General features: G+C 34.7%; 1 protein-coding gene across 3 annotated transcripts in view; it reads left to right on the top strand.

The window, feature by feature from the left end:
* Positions 1-14,324, top strand: part of kcnip1a (Kv channel interacting protein 1 a) — an 84,829-nt gene that overhangs the window by 48,802 nt on the left and 21,703 nt on the right. The gene's annotated exons all lie outside the window — the stretch shown is intronic.

Here is a 14,324-nt window from a genome sequence, read left to right as displayed (position 1 = left end):
CACTAAAAGGTTAGCCGCTTGCTAGCGGTAGCCTGTTGCATTACAGTACATGAAAGTTCACTTACCACATACACAGAGTAAGGAGAAATGTCTGATAGGACGATGGCGAATGATTTGCAGATCCTGAGCACCAATGACAAACATCTAATCTTGTCAAATGTGAGGTAAATTCTGCCGCTCCATAGTATCCTAAAGAGTCTCGAAAGTGAAAGTAAAATGAGAGCACGCAATCGAAAGCGGTTTCAATAGCGGCTCCCTGATGCCCGCAATTTATATACAATCTCCTATGCTTACCCAACAATATATTTGCGATAAAAAGTATTGAAATATTTTTTTTATCCTCCCATCTCGTAGGCTATTTATTCCCTTTAGGGCAGGGATCCTCAAATATGGCCCACGAGATCCACTTTCCTGCAGAGTTTAGCTCTAACCCTAATCAAACACACCTGAGCATGCTAATCAATGTCTTCAGGATCATTAGAAAATCACAGGTAGCTGAGTTTGATCAGGGTTGGAGCTAAACTCTGCAGCGCATTGGACCTCCAGGGTAAGATTTGAGGAACCCTGCTAGGGTTTCCGTAGTACACCTAATTTCATTTCCGAACACGGAACTGGGATGTCAGCTTAACATCGTGATGTCTGTCAGCCATCGGCGATGGACGATGGCATCGTCTATCGGCCCAACCCTAATACGGAATGATTACCATGTTAATTTACTCTGGTATTTGCATGCAAAAAACACCATGGTACTACCATTGTACATGGCCAAAATCTCCATGCTGCATGTTTATGGTAATACCACGGTATATGCAACTGGGATGTCAGCTTAACATCGTGATGTCTGTCAGCCATCGGCGATGGACGATGGCATCGTCTATCGGCCCAAACCTAATACGGAATGATTACCATGTTAATTTACTCTGGTATTTGCATGCAAAAAACACCATGGTACTACCATTGTACATGGCCAAAATCTCCATGCTGCATGTTTATGGTAATACCACGGTATATGTTACTTTTTTGTATGCAAATGCAGATTTTGGAATCTGCGTTATTCCCACTGGAGGAAATGGCCATAGCAGAGGAGCAGTGAAGCAGGAGGAGATGTGAGATGTTGGCATCAGGCTGATGTGGCCAGCCGCCAGCGCTGTGTGACTTCAGCTGTGGAAAATGAATATCACGGGCTAATTGTTATTTGTAATATGTCAGTATCAGCAGAGCGAGACGCCAAGCAGATCAGAGTAGTTAGACTGCCCTTAGTGAGTTCTTTATCAGTAGAGTCGTGAAAAAAATTCAGACGTTCTGCTTTTTATTAAATTTTAATGTCAGCCATTTGGCACTTTTATTAGCAGTGGGAGCAGAGAGAGGGAAAGAAGTGATTAATGTCTCGAACCAGATTAAAACTCAAATCACCTGAGTTTAATGACAAAAATTTATAATTTTTTTTACAGGAAACATTTTCTTGAACTCTGTTTTGTGGTGAATGAATGATTAATTGAATGAGTGAATTAATGAATGCTGTTAATAGTAGTACTAATATTATTAAATGTGTTATTATTATTAATTGTACACTCTAAAAAATGCTGGGTTGTTTCAACCCAACTTTGGGTCAAATATGGACTAACCCAACTTTTGGGTTAAACATTTAATGTAAAAATTTAACCCAACGGTTGGGTCAGTCCATAATTGACCCAAAGTTGGATTGAAACAACCCAGCATTTTTTAGAGTGTATTATTATTATATTAAGTTTAAATGAATAAAATTGATGTTAATAATAAAAATCAATACATTTAAATTCAATAGTAATTATTATATATAATTATTTATTATTATAAGTAATTGTTGCTGTTGTTGTTCATTAATGAAAAAAATAATTTTATTTTTAATTGATTTTATTATTATATATATTATAACTCATGATTACATTAAATACCCTTCAAAGCTGGCAATAAGATTACTTTTGAATCTGTGATTATTTACAGTCGGTAGTGTAATTAAGTATTTCTGCACAAGCATTTTATGAACAAAATCCTAAAAATGCTTTGATCAACACATTATATGACCCTATACATGTGGTAACTGGGCTGTTGGTGAATACTTTGTGTGTGCTGAAAGAGCAGGACCACTATAGGTGTACCTTAAAGGTGTGGTTGATTGCGATTTCAAGCGTATCTTAAAGTATGAGACAACAATAATCAAAAAACATACCATTAAAAGCCGTGCTTGCACAGGTTCTCCACGATCCTCTTCAATAATATCCTCTGCGTCTCAATCGGGCTCAAACTGATAAGCGATATTAACGACGCCATTGTTTACAATACAAACGGAGCACACGCCGCTGAGGTGAGGGGCGGGACGTTCAGGCGCGCACTAGAGGCGGTTTAGCCAATCACAACACACTGGGCTAGCTAACCAATCTAAGCCCATCACGTATTTCTGAGGGAGGGGCTTCATAAAAGCAGTAAATGATCAGCGTGTTTATGGGAGAAGGGACAGAGTGGTGTGGAATAAAGGTAAATTATGTGAAAAATAATGCATTTTTTTAAACGAAGCATTAACACATGTTAGACTGCACACCATAAACACAATCAAGCCTAGAAAAAAAAGTCAACCACCCCTTTAATTTTCAATAATTCAGCAGTGCTTCGTCAATTATTCCTTACCGTATATACCCTTCATCCACATATGTGCACTCTACCTCTCAACCACAGCTCTGACAGACCATATCTTGTCAATTATTCAGTTAAAACAATACCTTTGCAAAAATTACAGTAATTTTTGCAGAAAATAGTTACAATGGTAAAAATGTTTTTAAAGATTGTATGACAGTACAATGAAAGTTTCACAATGTATTTGACAATGTAAATAACTTTTTACAGAAAACATTAATAAACAAATTTGACTTAATATTGGTCAGAGATTTCTGGTAGTGTCACTTAGTTTTAATAATCAGGTTGCATGGTAGAATTAAGCTAATACGTTATACGTTATGTACAAATAGCATCCATAATGTTCATTTAATCATATTTTAACCAGACTAACAGACTTATAATTTGAGCTGACGTGTGCATATTTGGTTTTTGTGTGTGATCATTTGTTGAATTGCGAGTTCTGAAAATGACATTTGATTTATGCTGTTATGTGCATTGTAATTACTGCTGCATAATTCCCTCAGATATACTTTATCATTGTTTTTGCTCGTGTGTGTTGCTTGTTACCTACCCTGAAATGAGCTCATAAAATATTATTATAATTTTTTTGGTTGTGAGTTCATAATCATTTTTAGGGTTAGCTTTAAATAAAACTATAGAAGGCTATGGTAAAGGGGGTCATTGGGATAAGTTTGTGTGTGGGTGAAAGAGACAAATATGTATGTATGTATGTATTTATTTATTTAAGTTCCACAGTTTTGTGTTCCTCCACATTCTGTCAGAATAACAGATGTGAAGTGATTTGTGCTGAAGTTAAATATTTTGTGCTGTAGGTAAATATTTTTGTTTGTTACTATATAGTGCATATGAAAGAAGGTGATATACCATACTTCTTCATTGAATTGATTATTTATTGTTTATTATTTATAGTTGTGGAAAACATGCCTTCATTACTTTGGCTTTTAACAAAATTATTATACTATTTTTATATTATTGAAATTATTTCAGAGCATATTATATTATAATGTATTATTTAAAAAAATGACCTGTGAATGAAATGTAATATAATTAGTGCTGTCAAACGATTAATCGTTTGCCAGCACTAATTTATATATATATATATATATATATATATATATATTGAATTATCTTTAAATATACATGATTATGTATTTTTTTAACTATATATTTTATTTACTAAATCTATTCTTATTTTGAGTATTTAATAACTGTTTGGTTGAAATAATAGTTGCTTCTCTGATTGGGAAAAATAATCACCATATAGGGATAGTCCACCAAAATGAAATTATTTAATTTTGTTCCAAACCTGTATTACTTGCTTTCTGCTGAATTATCTTTTTCATCCAAGTAATGACAGTCAGTGGAGTCCAGTATTGTTTGAACACCAGCGTTTTTCAAAATACAGTATCTTTTGTTTCACAGAAGAAATATACAATATGGAACAACATGAGGGCGATTACATTTTCAGTTTTGAGTGAACTGTTTCTTTAAGGCATGTCAGAGCAAGTACCTCACCTGCTATACACAGACATATGTGAACGAGCAACATTTATATTCATGTTCTCCGACACGCATTGTTTCCTTCAATCTGTTTGACTGACATCAAAACACATCCTGCCTTTTCTCATCCCTTCTGTCAGCGACCTTGTAATATCACTCTATAGCCAATTCCCCTTCCACCGGGACGGGGGGACGTTATTGGGGCCATTCCTCTCTCTCTCTTTCATGCCTCATCTTTCATTTCCATCTCCGTTTCAGTCTTTATTAAACCGCTGCTGGGTGTAAAACATCAAACACTCATAGCATGTCTGGAGACAAACATATTTCTTTCTGTTTCTGTTGAGTGTAAGAGGAGGAGAGAAACCGCAGACAGACAGACGGGGGAGATGCAGCGTCTCACAGCCGTCATCATATCTGAGTCCTGATTACTGCAATGCATGATTTATTAAAATCTAAATCATTATTTCTTTCTGCAGTGGAAGTGTTTCATTCAGATTTATTCATTTGAAGTTTTCAATCCTTTTGAAAACGAGCCACCTTTTCATGTAGCTTCACCTCTCAGTTGATGGATCATGTTGCATAAAGCCATCTCGTTTATTAACACTCCACATTAACTAGAGCTTATGACTTTTTAAATTATTAAATAAGCTTATTATATGCCTCTCTGGGAATACTTGATTCTCATTGGTCGATTCTGTGGTTTAATATTTGTTTTTCCAGGCAACAGATTTTCTTTGTAGCTGTGCTAGTTTCATGTTTCTTGTATCATCCCAGATTTTTTTCCTCATAAAATAATTTAGACTCAATATTTCGAATTTTAATAAACGAATATATTTTATTTACATTAATTCAGATTACGTGAATGCTCATTTTAACTTTTATTTTAATTAGTTTGAAGTTAATTTAAAATATTTTTAATGAATGATAATTTTAACTTTATTTTCATTTTAATTAATTTTATGTAATTATTTTATTTAAATTATTTATTAGTAAATAGTAAAGCTTGCACAAATACAGTTTTTTATAGTATGACTCTAAATTATTATAGTTCAACAACAAATAGAAAGTGTATAATTTAGAAGTTAATTTAAAAGCAATTAAAAATGTTTTATTTGAGTGTTGATTATTAAAGTAAAAAAATAGTAATTTAATTTAAGTTTGGGCTCTGTTGTTAATTGTAACCTTACAGTAATGTAAAAGGACTCTTATAGTTTAGAGCAGAAGCTGAGGTAGATTTTTATCCCTAATTTTATTTAAATTATTTATTAGTAAATAGTAAAGCTTGCACAAATACAGTTTTTTATAGTATGACTCTAAATTATTATAGTTCAACAACAAATAGAAAGTGTATAATTTAGAAGTTAATTTAAAAGCAATTAAAAATGTTTTATTTGAGTGTTGATTATTAAAGTAAAAAAATAGTAATTTAATTTAAGTTTGGGCTCTGTTGTTATTTGTAACCTTACAGTAATGTAAAAGGACTCTTATAGTTTAGAGCAGAAGCTGAGGTAGATTTTTATTCCTAAGAAAACTTTTAATAAATGAATAATTAAAATAATTTTAATAAATGAATATATTTTATTTAATTCCAATGTAATGTTCATTTTAACTTTTATTTTTATTTTAATTAGTTTTAATTTAATTTAAAATATTTTTAATGAATGTTAATTTAATATTTATGTTAATTATTATTAATAAATTGAATTAATTAAAATTATGATAATTTTAATAAATTTTATGCAGTTATTTTATTTAATTCATTTATTTATTTTTAAGTAAATAGCAAAGCGTGCACAAATACAGGTTCTTCACTAGTAGACCATTGATCCAGAAAAGTAGCTAATTGTTGGGTCACACAGTATATTGAGCAACATTAGCAGTCTTTGCTGTTACTGCGTTATGAGAGTGTATGGGAGTGAAGAAAAGAGGTGTGAGATGTTGCTAAGAAATGTGGTAATTGCCAGATTCCTGCTGCTCGTGTGGTCAGAAACGGTCAAAATGTCCCGCTCGCCTCTGTTTCGTGATCCATGTCTGTGTAATGAGCAGGTCGTTAGCGCTGAGGGATGCTTAGTGGATCACCTTATCAGGGTTTATTTTAAAGACTGTCTGACTGCATTATCCTTTATGTAATTGATCCTCTGATATCTCAGAAGTGTGTATGTTTCTTGAATGATATCTCGTCTCCTGTGGGTATAATCTGACCGCCGTGAGCTGCAGAAAACTTGCTTGTGTGCTGCTCACTGCATACTGTGCACTATATAATATTTAATAATAGTGTATGAAATGGTAGGCATTGATTGACAGTGGTATTTGAACACATCCCAATAAAATTCTTCATCACCCTCTGCTTCGGTTCAGACTTGTTATATTAAGCAGATGTATAATAATCTTTATTAGTCCTGTGCTTTGACCTCGTGATGATTCAGGAGCAGCTTTGGGTAATTATGACCGTTCGTTAATAATTAATGATGGTGTCATTTCAAGTCCTTGGAATGCTGATGAATCAGCAGGAAGGTGCCGCTCCTGACATTTACATTGACGTTCATGTCAGACGTTTCCTCAACAAATTATCAATCATAAGAAAACACATCTGATATCTCCTTACCCTTTAACTGTCTGCATATTAGGTAACTGATCTAGAACACATGAGCATCAACAGATGACATTTTTGAGTACTTTTTTCGACCAAATGTGTATTTGTAATCAATATTTCTCTCAGGTCATTCAACATCTTGGTGGAATCTTTTCGGTAATGTTGAGTTTTAATGGTCCATGAATGATTATGCTATGCTGCATTTGATATTTGGCCTAAAGAATGAATCAAAGCAGCATGTTAAAGGAACAGTTCACCCAAAAATGAACACTTTCTGAGTATTTACTATTAGGTAATCCAAGATGTAGATGAGTTTGTTTCTTCATGGCAACAGATTTGGAGAAATTTAGCGTTACATCGCTTGCTCACCAATGGATCTTCTGCAGTGAATGGGTGCCGTCAGAATGATGTTACTGTGATGTTTTAATCAGCTGTTTGGACTCTCATTCTGACGGCACCCATTCACTGCAGAGGATTCATTGGTGAGAAAGTGATGTAATGGTAAATATCTCCAAATCTTTTTCTATGAAGAAACAAACTCATTTGCATTTTCAGCAAATGTACACTTTTGGGTGAACTATTTGTTTAATGCTGTGGACCCGTTGAAGCAGCTTTCAAAGTGTGAGAAAAGTGTAAAAAAAAACCTGTTGAAGAATTATATTTGAAATATGAAATATATTTTTGATTATGAATTTACTTTTATATTGTAAAATGTTAATTTTTTTCTTTTATAATTCACAATGCTATTCACATTATTGTCATTTGAGTTTGAGTTTAAACTTCTACAATGCTTTATGAATATTTTGAAATGAAATTTTTTTAGTTAAAATACAATATAAATATACAATTTTATTTATTGTAATAGTAATTTTAGGGGAATGGGCTTAATTATCATTAATGTCAAATATATTTAAAAGTTATTTATTAGTTAAATAATATTTATTGTAATAAATTATCTAAATGATCATTGTGTCAAATCTTTGCTAATGAATTAATATAATTATATTTATTTATTGTAATAGGAATTTTAAGAAGAATGAATTTGTCATTAAAATGTCAAACATATCTTTTCGAATAAGTTTTTATTTTAAAAGGATTTTTTGGGGGGTGGTTAATTGTCATTGATGTCAAAAAATATTTGAAAATAATAAAATCTATCAATTTATTGTATTAGGAATTTTAGGATAAATATTCTTAATTGTCATTAAAATATAGAAATAAATGTTTATTTATTTATTTATTGTAATAAGAATTTTGGGGCAATGTGCTTGGTTGTCATTAAAATAGACAAAAATCTTTAAAAATCGTAATAATTATTTGTCCCAAAGAGTTTATATGCTTAATTTTCCTTTTACAAAATATTACATCTTACCTTTTAGTCAGGGTGCAAATTACACAGTGTGTTTTTTATGTTTTAAACAGGGCTGTCAATTGATTATTTAAGAAAAATCTAATTAATTACGTAATGTACCAATTAATCAAATTAATCTCAAATTAATGAGATTAATTAATTAACATGCACATCATATGCCGATTAAAATATTAAAGATAATAGTTATCATTGTGTTCATTTAGAAAAAAAACACTGAATAGACATTACAGAAAAGTAGCTGAAAAATAAGTAGCTTTAGATAGAAATATTTTAATTCAACATACAAAAATACAAATAAATAGTGAAATATTAAATTATATAAAAAAAGATACTCTATTGCGCCAGTAGGTAGTTTTATATAATTTTTTACCTCTAATACACTACTATGTCCAACTGTCTTTGGGCGCGCGCACGGCATCCGGTGCGTGAGGTCTGTAAGCGCCGGAAGTGATCTCTCGCGCGTATACGTCACTCATTGTTTACACAGTGCACAGTCATTGTAGGTACGACGGCTAATCAAAATGGTACTTACTTGCGCTTATCCGGATTGTTCAAACCAACTTAAAACTAAAAGATTACGTTCTCTCGCGCGAACTCATTTCGGGAGTGGTGACTTTCCACGTATTCCCAATTTCTGAGCCTGCTCGCCTGAAGTTATGGTTGATTGCTCTTCGGCTGGATATCAACACACCCATTAACATAAACTACGCCAGAGCGCGTACACACCTCACGCACCGGATGCCGTGCGCGCGCCCAAAGACAGTTGGACATAGTGGTGTATTAGAGGTAAAAAATTATATAAATACGGTTCGGTTTCTGCCACAAACCGATCGTTATGTAACCTATTTTTGTATTTCTACCAGTCAATGATGATTCTGAAAGAAAACACGCACATATGTTATAGTAGCCTAACACATGCAGCTTTCACGCACATCTGACAGAACCGCTGTATTGCTGTTAATGGTTATTTTAGCAAATAGTTTGGTCCGTAAATTCAGTTCAACAGCATTCATTTGAAGAGGGTAAATGTTATCACTCGACTGGATATACACATGTATTTTAGGTGTTCTTGCTCCGTCCAAGCAATAAATGCACGTCTTTGAATGAGCGCTGTAGCGTATTCTTCAACCGCTCAGGCAATGTCAATACGACCCATTTCAGGGGCTGCCAAAATGATATTTTAAAATCAGCCAGGGTTATAGAAATGCATATTAATATTTACAAGTAAATCTCCATATTATGCGTAGGCTAGCCGTCTTTCTATCTGACTCCCCCTACATCTAGTTTTGACGTCCATCAGGGGGGGATCAAGCCTTCTTTAGGGGGGTCAGACCACCCCAAACCCCCTCCGTAATTCACACCCTGCTTTTAGTTAAAATAAGTAAATAAAATAAAATAGAATCAATGTCAAAGTTTATTTATAAAGCACTTGTTTACCACTTTAGCACTTGTTTAATGTGTTTACCAAAGTGCTGTACAAGCATGAATAAGGCAATATGACAAATAGAATAACAAAGTTGAAAATATTATGAAACATTATAGAATAATGTAAAACAAAATAAAATAGCAGCTCTCACGCAGTGTTATAAAAATAGGTTTTTAAGCTAGAAACTTAAAAACAGTAAGTGTTTGGGCCTTTCTAACATGTGAAGGCAAATTATTCCAAAGTCTAGGGCCCGCCACTGCAAACGGACAGGAAGCCAATGAAGAGAGGCCAAAATGGGAGTAATATGTTCCCGCTAACAAACGAGCTGCAGCATTCTGAACCACCTGCAGTCTGGTGAGGGAGGCCTGACTAATGCCTACATAAAGTGCATTACAGTAGTCAAGACGGCATGAAATAAAAATGTGTATAATTCTTTGCCTCAGAGAATTTAAGTTGCCTCAGCAAATAAAAGATTGTCGGGTGAAATATGACCCAGACATGTTTCTATGAGACTCTCACATGTGCTGTACAGACGGAGTGAGTAAAGATGAACAGGTGTGTGTGTGTTTGAGAGAGAGAGAAAGAGAAAGGGGTTTTGGAGAGAGGGGTAAAATGAGGTAGAAAGCGAGCAGTTGGAGGCAGGAGTGTTAGAATCACAGAAGACAGAATGAAGGTTGGACAGAGAAAGAGAGTGAGCAAGTGAGTGGAAAACACATGTGACAGACACACACACACACACGCTTGTTTCCACGGTGACAACATGGGGGCGGTTGTTGGCACATTGACCATGCAGACGAGACAGCACCGACCATCAAGTGGTAAGACATCAACTCTGTCTGTCTGTCTGGACTGAGAACTTGAGCTATATCACTCAAACTGAATGCATGCTTGAATAGCATGCACAAATGTGTGTGTTTGCATGTGCATTCTTGAGTTGCATGAATGCTTGCATGTGTGTGAGTGTTTTCAGGAATTAGATGACTCCCACACGTCCTCACTAAACTGTGCAACAAGTGGCGTTTGACTGACGCCAGCGTCACAGCTGTGTGTTTCCACTCTGTAATAAAGTCACCACACACAAACACATGCATTATGTGTCTCATGAGGCTTTAAGAGGATTATTTTATTATAGAAGTGAGTTAACAGGTTGCAGAAGCAAAGAGAGTGTGTCTGGTGTGTGTGTGTTTGTAGTCAGGTCATGCATGCATATGTGTTTGAAACATGCTCTTGTTATTTATCACTCTACTCACACACGCACTCCGTTCCCGCCTGTTACCTTGGAAGCGCTGTTGTCATGGTAACGTGGCGATGGCAGTTTGGAGTGTTTTCATGTGCACGTTTAAAGGGTCCCGACCCATCGCTCATGTCCGAAAAGCTGAGAGACAGATTAGACACAGCGAGAGACATCAGCACCTGTTGATTTGGTTGTCTTCTCATCCTTCTCTCACACACACACACACACACACACACACACACACACTCACTCAGTGATCTGTAGTGAGCAGTAAAGAAGAAAATTGTTAGAAAATTGTTTCATGTTGCTACCCTTGAAAAGGTTTTAAATAATGTTAATCCACAATTAGTTAAAAAAAAATTTCTCTTGATTTTTTCAATTTAGTCTCTGAATTTTTTTTCTTATTTAGGTTGCATTTTATTTTAATTTAAAATTGTTAATTTCTATTTTAATAATACATTTTTAAACTTTTTAATAATTATAGCTTTCTCCATGAAACTATAGAATCTGTCATGTCTGTAGCGAATCAGCTCATGGGGCACACACACACACACACACACACACACACTCACTCACTCAGTGATCTGTAGTGAGCAGTAAAGAAGAAAATTGTTAGAAAATTGTTTCATGTTGCTACCCTTGAAAAGGTTTTAAATAATGTTAATCCACAATTAGTCTCAGATTTTTTTGGGTGAATTTTTTTTCTCTTGATTTTTTCAATTTAGTCTCTGAATTTTTTTCTTATTTAGGTTGCATTTTATTTTAATTTAAAATTGTTAATTTCTATTTTAATAATACATTTTTAAACTTTTTAATAATTATAGCTTTCTCCATGAAACTATAGAATCTGTCATGTCTGTAGCGAATCAGCTCATGGGGAAATATGAATAATTAATCATAACTAGTTATAAAGTAGAGAGAAGAGAAAATAAGAATATGAAGTTATGGAACCATTTGATATTCAGCAGATTTAAGCCTGAAGGGAACATCAGATTCTTAGTTCAAACACACCTTTGTAAAAAGGTGCAAATGATACCTAATGTATCAATTAATAAGACTAAGTTTGAATACTTGCACGTCTTGTCTGTCTGAAAGAAAGGCTTGATGCAGTCCAACGGTTCAAATTGATCTTTGCTGAAGTTGGTTGATGAAAAAGAACCAGTTTGCGTCAGAGAATCTTGATGAATGGAAAAGTCAAGGCCGAAGCCTGGCACATACTTAAGGATGTCCTGGAGAGTTGTAAAGCCCATGCTTTACTCACCCTCAAAGCATCCTAGGTTTATGTGACTTTCTTCTTTCAGACGAATCCAATCAGAGTTATATTAAAAATGGTCCTGGGCCCTACAAGCCTTACAATGGAGATTGGTGTCAACAGTTCAGAAGACGTGAAATAAAATGTGTGTATCCGTAATAAAACGTGCCTCACATGGCTCTGAGGGGTGAATAAAGGCCTCCTGTATTGAATCCATGCATTTTTGTAAGATAAATATCCATATTTCCAACGTAATAAACACTTCTTTCTCACTTCCGCTGACTGTGGTACGCTGAAGCCGTTCAGGCGGATGACGCAGCGTGCGCGCCTCTGAGATATGCTAGTCTCGCGAGTTTGTTTATAGGTTTCACCTACTTTAGCAAAGGAAACCTTGTCTCCTCTTGGCTTGTATTGAAATCCTCCGACATTTTTCTTTACAAACCCACATTTTGTGCTTCTAATTCGTGAACAGCGTTTTGTTTTGTTTTGTTTTGTCTTGTCTCCGCGTTCGTCACTAATCACGCAACGCCTACGTACTACGCCATCCGCCGGAACGGCTTCCGCGTATGACAGTCAGCGGATGTGAGAAAAAAGTGTTTATTACGTTTGAAATATAGATATTTATCTTACAAAAATGCATGGATTTGCTATAGGAGGCCTTTATTCACCCCTCAGATCCATGTGAGGCACGTTTTATAACGGATGCGCACACTTTATTTCACATCTTCTCAACTGTTGACAACCAACACCCGCTTACCCCCATTGAAAGGCTTGTAGGGGCCAGGACAATTTTCAATATAACTCCGATTGGATTCGTCTGAAAGAAGAAAGTCACATAAACCGATGCTTTGAGGGTGAGCAAAACACAGGCTAATTTTCATTTTTGGGTGAACTGACCCTTTAAAGGTGTCATTAACTGCATTTTTTTATTATTTGATAACGTTTCCTGAGATGCACATAATGTTAGTATGATTTTTACATCAGAAATTGTCATAATTTAGAAATAAAAGAACATCTTCTACCCTAATTTTACTGCTCTGATTTGAACGCTCTTTTGGAAGGGGCGTGTCTGCTGTGAGACTTCACTGTAAACGCCCACTGCTATAATTGGCTAACATCTTTGCATGTGAAATAAGTATAACATGTGGAGCTCTCTCAAAAACTTTTACTATGTTTTTGCTATTACAGTTGTTGAGATGAACTAATCATGGAGAGTGTTGATTATAGCATTATATTTTGAGCTACTCTGTCGCATGAAAGGTTGAGTGCATGAATCGTCATTGCTCGTCATTGCAACTCCAGTTTTGCACTTTCACAAATGCTTTCATCATAACTAACAGTGCAAACACAATAGCTGTTTCCATCCACCTATTTTTATGCATTTTGGGATATTGCATAAAAAAACACTGGATGGAAATGCTAAGATGCTCATAAATTCAAAAAAATTTGCATAAAAAAACGTATGCGCTCAACTAAGTCGGATAAATTTCTTATTCGTTAAAAAGCATGTACATAAACTATGATGGAAACAATTTTACAGAATAAATTCCTTAATCCACATAAAAAAAGACATGTGACTTTGTGATGGGACAACATAACTGGACCAACCAACGTACTGATCTCATTGCACAGCATCTGAAATGCTAGTTTTGTCATTCTAAAATACTTGAGCAAAGTCTCGTCAAAGTGCTTCATTATAATCAACGGATTTCCCAAACAGCAGGCTCAGAAAATAAGATAACATGACCGTGTTTCGTCTGCGCACTCTGAAGCTCATAATTTATTGTATACAAAAATTATACAGTGCCTTCCCCTACTGCAGCAAATTAGATTTTTCTTTGTGATATTTAGCACAAGTTAATCAGGTAGTGACGATTTTGTTCTCTTCATCTCACTGGATAGAAACGGTGCTTTATTGGCAAATGTTTTATGCGATATTCCAGAAATGATGATTTTGTTCTCTTCAACTCACTGGATAGAAACGGTGCTTTATTGGCAAATGTTTTATGCGATATTCCAGAAATGACGATTTTGTTCTCTTCATCTCACTGGATAGAAACGGTGCTTTATTGGCAAATGTTTTATGCGATATTCCAGAAATGACGATTTTGTTCTCTTCATCTCACTGGATAGAAACGGTGCTTTATTGGCAAATGTTTTATGCGATATTCCAGAAATGACGATTTTGTTCTCTTCATCTCACTGGATAGAAACGGTGCTTTATTGGCAAATGTTTTATGCGATATTCCAGAAATGACGATTTTGTTCTCTTCA

Source organism: Sinocyclocheilus grahami, unplaced genomic scaffold (assembly GCF_001515645.1).
Source record: "Sinocyclocheilus grahami isolate Dianchi unplaced genomic scaffold, SAMN03320097.WGS_v1.1 scaffold447.1, whole genome shotgun sequence".
NCBI lineage: Eukaryota > Metazoa > Chordata > Actinopteri > Cypriniformes > Cyprinidae > Sinocyclocheilus > Sinocyclocheilus grahami.
This window is presented reverse-complemented; position numbering and strand designations above follow the sequence as displayed.